We start from the raw sequence: 8029 nt of genomic DNA, 5'->3' as shown, positions 1-8029 counted from the left end.
GCGCCCCGGCCGCCGCCCGCCCTCCCCCCCTCAGGCTTCGCCCCCCGAGCAGCCCCCCGCCATCGCGGGGCTGCGCTTTCCCTGCGGTGATTTCGCTCCCTTCAGAGTTTTTGCTTCCTTCAGAGTTTTTCTTCACTTCTGTCAGTTTTTTCCTTGAGTTCTATCAGATTTTTACCTCACTTCTGTCAAATTTTTACCTCAGTTCTTTCACCGCCTTCCACCCCCCCACCCCCCCCACCCCCCCAGCAGATTTTCCCCTCAGCGTGTGGGCGTGAGGGAAGAGCTCTTCCCAAGAACCATCGTCCCTCTTCACCTCAAGGCAGCTTCAGTGGGACAGCAGGTGGCCATGGCAGTGCACCCAACAGTGTACAAGCCCACCATCGGCCCCTCTCTGTCAGCCCAGCCCTCACGGCAGCCTTTGGGTTCAGCACAGCCCAAAATGTGTTTTTTTTTTGTAACCAGCTCCACGGCTGCTGGTCCACAACCGCTGAGGAACTGACCTCAATGTCCCAGCCATCGTGTGCTTGGGGCCACTGTAAGTGCAACGTGAGGGTGTCCCAAAGGCCAGCACAGCCGCTAGCAGGGAGGAGCAGGGTGTGCCAGGGCACTGCCAGTGCTCGGGGAACAGGGTATCCATGCGAACCTTCGGGGTTTGGAGAAACAAGCAGTGGTTAAACAGGTCAGGCTTGCAGAAGCTGAGATGGACGTTCATTGCACAATAACTGGCTGATGTTAACGTTACCTTGTCAGCAGCCCTGGTTATGTTTTTCTCATTATGTTTTCTCTCTACATAGAGTCCAGACTGTGAGAAATCTGGGGCAGGCCCACTCAAAGGTCTCAGCCTGGTGGAGCTTTATTTGCAGCAGGTAGGTTTCCCTGGGAAGCTGCTGACATCCAGCTGGTCACCTCCTCTTGACGCCCAGCACAGAGCAGAACAGACTGTGGCTGTTTGTGCTACACTAGTAGCAATATTAATGAACACAATGTTTGTTATGGCAGCTGATGAAAGCGTGAGGCATCTGGTATGGCACCTGGTGTTGAAGACTTGCATGACCAAGCCCTGAAGACAACAAAGTCTTTGGAGATAGGTTTGGTTCCAAAAGATCCTTCACTCCACTATCCTGAGGGATCAGGTCACACTTAATGGTGGTAGGTGACCTTGCTAGCTAATAAAGCTGGATTTGTTTAGGCTTATTCTGCACAAGTCAAAAGGAAAGGCCAAGGATGCCCAAATCCAGCCTTCACTGACATGAGGGGCCCTACTCAGAGACTCAGAGAGACTGAAGTGATTTGTATGCACTGAGCTGTGTAGAAGAATGTCACTGATTTATAAATGTCAAACAGGCTCCAAGCAGCCCACACACGAACCTCAGTGAATTCTTACCTCTGACCCACTCATTGGCTCCAGCAGCCGCACAGGCTGATTTAGAGCCCCTTACTGTAAGAGCTTTAACATCTCACACAGGCTGTGGCTGATCCGAATATGTCAAAGGGGACTGAAGGTCAAAATTTCCATAAATTAGGCCTTGGATTGTTACCTATCACATAATAGGATTCTCTGGCTGTGAACTACAGACATTCAGCACAGCAGTTCCCCTGCAGCCCTGTTCCCCAGCCCCTCTCCTGAACTGGTGAGGCTGTATGTCCAAGGAGAAGGAGCGTCTTCAAAGCTGCTTTCCTCCAAGGAAAAAAAAACAGAGCAGGACAAAGGACTGGGACTCTAGGCAAGGGTGAGTATGCAATCCTATTCAGAAATATTCTAACTTAGGGAGCAATTGGGGAGGGGGTCTGATTCTTGTTTTGAGAAGCTATAATTCAGTATTTCCTGTATATATATATATATATATATATATATAAAAATCATGTATATTTTTAAAAGCAAATTTCAGCACAGTATGCATGTTCAGCACAATAGTGGGTGTTCATGGTTTAGGGTTTGCTGAGCTCTAAACCGTTGATGAGCTAGGCACTGTTGAACAGCCCCAAGCCTTTATAAGGGTGTTGACTTCACTTATAACTAGCTAAACTGCTGCTGGGTGCTGCAGTACATGTGTATGCACATATTATGGCGTTATTTTTTGTCTGTTTAAAGTTAGTACTGTGTAGCTTAACTAAGATGGAGTGCTCTGGTGTAAATCACAGGGTGGCAGATAGTAAGAAATGCCTCCTGTCCTGATGGCTGTGATGGAAATTACTTGTTCATTGGTCAGAAGTCCTCCTGAAGCCACAGGGTCTGGTTCTTGGCCAGTGAAAATCTGGCTGAGTAGAAACTCAGTGAAGGATACAGTGTGCAGACGCAGATGTATATATGGGGCAGCAGAATTAGCCCTGTCAAAACTGGATGTAAATATTTCATGGTGCCCTATTGAAGAAGAAAAACAGCAAGCAGGGGATTTTCAGCTGAGGCTATGTTGCTCTACTGAAACCTTGCTTGGTTCAGCAATTTCTAATTTGCTGGAGGGAATCACTGGGGACTAGCACATTCCTGTGTCTTGGCTTGGGAGCAGGGAAACTGGGCCCTTATGTGTATGGTGGGACAAGGAGGAAGGAAAAGTCTGGAGGGAAGTTTTCTGAAGCAGCTGAGTGTAGACAAACAGGTGCAAACACAGTGATACAAGGGCAGCAGTGTGTGAAGGCACAGCGGTCTCTACAACCAGCACTAACTCTGGAGGAATAACCCTACTTAGCTGGGAATTTGAGTGTAAAACAACAATAAATAAGGAGTGGCGAGTCAAGCAGCAGAAAACCAGGGAAAATTCCAGCTGGACTGTATCTGTTAAGATTCACACTCAGACAGAGGTGTATTTCTGCCAACATTGATTAAAGAGGTCTTTATGAAACACACAGTTCTTACAGCTTCTCCAACTTTTTTTTTTTTTTTCCATTGGTCTTTTTTGTTCTAGAACATGACCCCAGGCCCAGTCCTGAAATGGGTGAGTGTTTCCACATGAAGAAATTTCTGAGCTTTTTGAGGAGCTGCAGGGGCTCGGTGCTTCTCAGGACCAGAGAGAGACCCGCTGTGTGCCAAACAGACGATACCGCACGTGGCATTGACAGCTTTTCTCAGGTAATAAGCAGAGCATCAGGGATGCAATGTGATCTGAGCCCAGGCTCCCCAGACTCTGTTTAATTGTGCCTGAGGTTTCCAGGAAAGGCTTTACAAATCAAGACCTGCTGAGGGCTATGTGTCTTCACGGATCCCTCAGTTAAGTGCTGGCACTTTGTCCCCATGTTTGTATGTTCATTTCCCCTTGCTACTGGCTGCCTTGCCAAGGACCACAGGACTCATGTCTGACACTGCTCCTACTGTTGGTATTCCTGGATTCCCCTTGCAGCTTCTCCACCACCCTGACCATTTCTCTGCCTCCCTTCCCTATGTCCCGGTTCTAGCAAAGCTCATCTATCCAGCACAATTGTGCTACAATATCCAGCAGCCCTTTATGCCCATGAATACCCTACAGGTAAGACATGTCAGATCACTAGCACAAAATCGTAGCACAGGTGGGCAGCTGTGAGAAAGGAACTGTGTGGGCATTGGAGGCAGGAGCCCAGACAGCCTTCCTGATGTGAGCAGCCCAGCTGCTGAATAAAAGCCTATACCCTTCCTTCAATCCACTGGGATTCAAACCTCTGCATGCTTGGGTAGGTCCTCTGCCTCCTGTTTCCCTAGCTATTCTCTCAGCTAGATTTGAGTACTTTAGGAATCTGCAGTCCCACAGACATGGCAGAATGTCAGCATCACGTGCTAAGTTTCCTTCCACTGCTGCCAGGCTCGAAAGACAAATACTGTGAGAGAAGAAAGAGACAGGATACAAACACCTACATCAGAACTTTTTCTGAAGCAGGCTGGGTGGCAAAATTGGAAGAATGCTAGGAATGTCCATTCTGGTTCACAGTCAAACCCGATCCTTCAGAACACCCACAGTATAACTAGCCCCAGTAAGAATGGCTTGGGACAGAGTTGGATGTAGCTTTGCTCTTTGGTTTCTTCCAAAGAGGTACAGCCTTTCTTCTCTGCAGTGTCTTCGTGACCATGGTATTGAAAGGCCCCAGAGCAGCAGCATCTCTCAAGATGAAGGCAATGCAGCCTCAGAACAGGGTCCAGGTACATCAGGTGCAGATCACCCTTGCCTGCTACCTCCTAGATTTTTTTTTAACCTTGGCAAAAATTGATCCACAGCACGAGGGTGCTATACTGCCTCTCACTGCACAGGTCCAGATGATGTTACACGCAGCAGGAAGCACATCCATAGTGCCAGACCTGGAAACCACATGTCAATAACAATTCATTTTGTGGAACAGTGCGGCAGAGTTCAAATCAAGGGAGCCTTTTGCCTGACAAGCAGAAGCTGTTTATTGGGAGATGAAAGCACCTCTCTCATGAGAAGGCCTGCTCGTTCATTTTTAGGCAGCCCCCCACATCAGAAATTCTTGCAACCTGGAATCTTGGCTGTCTGGTCAAGTGGAGGCCACAGCCCAGAAGGAACCAAACTAACATAAGCACTTGCTTCTCCTTGGAATATTCTCATGCACAGCTTTGCCAAGCCACCTCAAGGGCTTGTAACATGTTTCTGTCTCCCTTTAGCAGTGTGTCAGTACTGTACTGTGGGAGAAACCAGAATGCCGTGTAGCTCCCTCAGGTTGTGGCTTCACCTGCCGTAGCCCTGTTACCTTCACCAGATAAACATTCCCTCCTAGCAGTGACCTGGAACAAACTGTCTAGCAAGAAATGGAAAACAAAGCCACAAAATCTTTTCTGGGGTCAGGAGTGTCTGTTCTTGGCAATAAATCAAAGATAGCAAATTTCCTTTGAATATTCTGGGCTTGACAGAATGACAGTGCATCTCCCAGACAAGACAGTGGACTTACATTGCAGTCAGGAAGGATGATCTCTGATGGTTACATTGCAGCAAATGTTACTGTCTCGATTTTGACTGCAGTTTGTACAGTTTGTGCCACAAACATGGCAAACAAAATAACTGAATGCTATGTTGAACAGGGAGCAAGGGGTCCAAAGCCCAGAGAAACCATCATAAAGAATTCTGCTGATCCTGCTTGCCTTTGAGTAAGGTGCTGCATGTAGCCTGTTCAGAGTCCAGTCAGCATTTGCTGATATTGTTACACGCTTGAGTCAAAACACACCTCAGTGCCTTGGCGAAGGATATACCCGTTATCCTGTGAAATTTCCTCTGCTTGTCTGTCAGGGCTGACATGCTGTAATCTTGGGGGATAATCAACAGCGAAACCATTCATAAATCACAGCTAACAGAAAAGAGGCCGATAGGGTCTTAAATTTCAAGCCTGCGAAGCCATCATTTCAACAATGACAGTCAAAGGGGAGATTAAGAATTCTTTTACATGGAAAAGTTTTTCTTGGAAGAGCAGCCCTCTCTTTGGTTGCCTATAAATGCAGTCATGTGGATTTGATTTTTACATGGCCATTCTGCCCATTTGCGGGGAGTGCTCTGCAACCCCAGTGGGCCTGTTCTCGCACCAAGCAGGCGTGTGGAAGGACTGCATCAGGATTTGAGTAAGGCATCAAAAGCAAAGAACTAAAGCTTTGCTGGGTACCAGCAGAGGCCAAATGGGGCATCTGGGAGGCAGTGGCAGGATGTCCCACAGAACTAAACCCCTCTTAGCTCAAGTGCAACCTGCCTCTGGGTCTGATTGCAGAAGTGGGATAAGACCGGTGCCATTTCATGGTACAAGTAAAGCGGTCAGAATTTATCTGTACTTGCACATCGTGGTGTTTGATGCTGTAAGGGTATGGTGAAATCTGTAACCAAGTGTGAATGCAGGGCTGGATTGACACTCCAGCTGGAGAATAGGTGCTTCTCTGATCCAAACTGTGTCTTGTCTTGCTTTGTTCATTTGAACCAACTGCTGTGCCTCAGAGGAAGAGGAGGGGAAGTGTTTCTGTGCATTTCTTGCCCTCCCTGCCATGGATGACCAGCAGGGCTCACAGCATCTCCCTTTAGGTTGAGAAGAGCTAGTCTTAAACTCTGGAATCATGCTCATGGTTGTCCCCAGACAGCCCAGCTGGAAATGGACCCTGCCTGTTGAAGTGCAAGTCTGGGATAACAACTGTTTACAGCATATTTTCCTGCTAACTATAGCAAGGTCTATTTGAATTACTCAGAGTAATGTTTGACTCTATCTGTCTCCATTTCCATCCATAGGGCAGAGTAGGAGAGCTAATAATGACTGGTCAGATGGGAAAGCCAGAAAAGAAAGACCACATGGAGGAATACAAGCTGCTAAGATGTCTAATGTGCTTTCCTTTGGTTACTCTTCCATTCAGAGTGAGAACTAGGTCGCTTTCTGCTGGTATGTTTTCACTCCCTGATTTCTAGACATACGCTATGTTTCCTACTTCTGTTTTTCTATCCTACTTAATTTCATGGCAAGCAAGGGAAAAATACTGTTCTGGGAAGGACAGTTTTGTTCTAAGCATGGTTAAAGAAAAATGAGCACATTTTTTTTAAAAAAAAAAAGTCAAAAAAAGCAAGTGATTCATAGCTTATGATTTTCTGGAGTTTTCTAAAAAATGAAAGAACTATTAATAACAGTGAGGATAACTCTTCCCAAGAAAAAACATTTTTTTCTGATTTTTTTATGTTTGTTTAGAATGCAGGACCAGAGGGGAGATGTAAATCCTCACTGAGCAACTTACAGATTAAATTCTTGACTCCACAAATGGATGTTACTGTAAGGACTCCTATAGTTCATATTCTTGGCTAGTCTATTGGTGTAGCATTGTGTCTCTTTGATTTACAAGATATTATTCCCTCTGTAATGTCTCAGTCAATGGCACATCTCTTCTGCAGGTATCCACCCCATTTAGCACACTTATAAAGCTTGGAAGGACAGCCACAGCTCTCAAATTGCCTGCTGAGACATGGCACGTTGAAAACAGGGCATGACACAGTAACACGTGATGGACAGTGGGGGAGATGGCTTCACTGGTCTCCTAGCTCTGTTTCCTACAGCTCTAAATCAGGTATGACATGAAAGAAATGATTTGTGCACCATATGGTGACCTGAGGATTGGAAGGCCATCTTCTTCCAAGAGCAGTAGCTGTCAACTTGTCACTTGTGGAAGGAAGCCAAGAAAAGCAAGTCTATAGTCAGCTTAAATTCACTGTACAGGAGCTGCATCACTGCTGAGAGTCCACAAATGGGAAAAAAAGTTAGAATCCACTGTCCTAGGGAACTTTTCAAGTTAAAAGTCTAGGATAATATCCCACTGAAAACTAGTTGCTTCGTGATCTCAGCGTCTTTCCTAATGGAAGAGTGGAAGCTATGAATTGAACTTTCTTCAAGGATATCAGACCATAGATCCTGGAAATCAGTAACTTCATTCTTAGAGGTCACTGAGCTGAAAATCCATTTTTCTTCTCATTTATCCTTATCAGCAGGCTCTCAGCAGATCGCTCTCACACTGCTCTTCCCCGTGGCTATCCAGGAATAACCCTGTGTCAGTGGGAGTCTCTTTTGATTTCTGTAATAATTAGACAGACTGACCCCTCTGTATGTGGTGCTCAGAGGGACTGACCTAGGTCCCTGGTGTCTGACCACGCTGTATCCATCTGCTTAGCAGCTGGGCCTGAAACAACAGCCCCATACACGGGATACAAGCTTAAGCTTGGTCAGTCAAAGTCCTCTGAGTCTACTGAATTGCCTTCCAGAATTTAGCAATGGTGGATGGCCAAGTGAGGTCACCTGTCCCCAGACAGTCCCCTCAGCTGGGCTGAGGCCACTGGAGTCATCAGCTAAATTACCTTGAATTGATGACCTGCAGATTAAAAGCACTACAACCCAGTCCCCTTTATGCACAGAGCCCCCATTTCCTTTTGTATTTCTTTAATAGAAAAATAACAGGAAAAGTAATTACTGGCCATATGAAATTTAAGTTCATACAATATTTCCTATAAGGCTTTCAAGCAGCTCCTTGTTAAAGCAGATAAGTTAATCTATCTTTTGGTTCAGGTCACAGTAGGTTTTCAGCTTTAAATCACCATGGCACAGT

At 46.2% G+C, this 8029-nt stretch overlaps 1 long non-coding RNA gene across 1 annotated transcript in view; it reads left to right on the top strand.

The window, feature by feature from the left end:
* The window catches only part of LOC118174777, a 113428-nt gene that overhangs the window by 10545 nt on the left and 94854 nt on the right, over positions 1-8029 (top strand). The window contains exons 4-7 of the long non-coding RNA XR_004754770.1: positions 795-1730; positions 2904-3067; positions 6180-6327; positions 6828-7000. This is a non-coding gene — a long non-coding RNA (uncharacterized LOC118174777). The remainder of the gene's footprint in view (positions 1-794; positions 1731-2903; positions 3068-6179; positions 6328-6827; positions 7001-8029) is intronic.

The sequence above is a fragment of the Oxyura jamaicensis genome, chromosome 15, assembly GCF_011077185.1.
Source record: "Oxyura jamaicensis isolate SHBP4307 breed ruddy duck chromosome 15, BPBGC_Ojam_1.0, whole genome shotgun sequence".
NCBI classification, from domain to species: Eukaryota; Metazoa; Chordata; class Aves; order Anseriformes; family Anatidae; genus Oxyura; species Oxyura jamaicensis.
The sequence above is the reverse complement of the archived record's forward strand: the minus strand, read 5'-3'. Positions and strand labels throughout refer to the sequence as shown.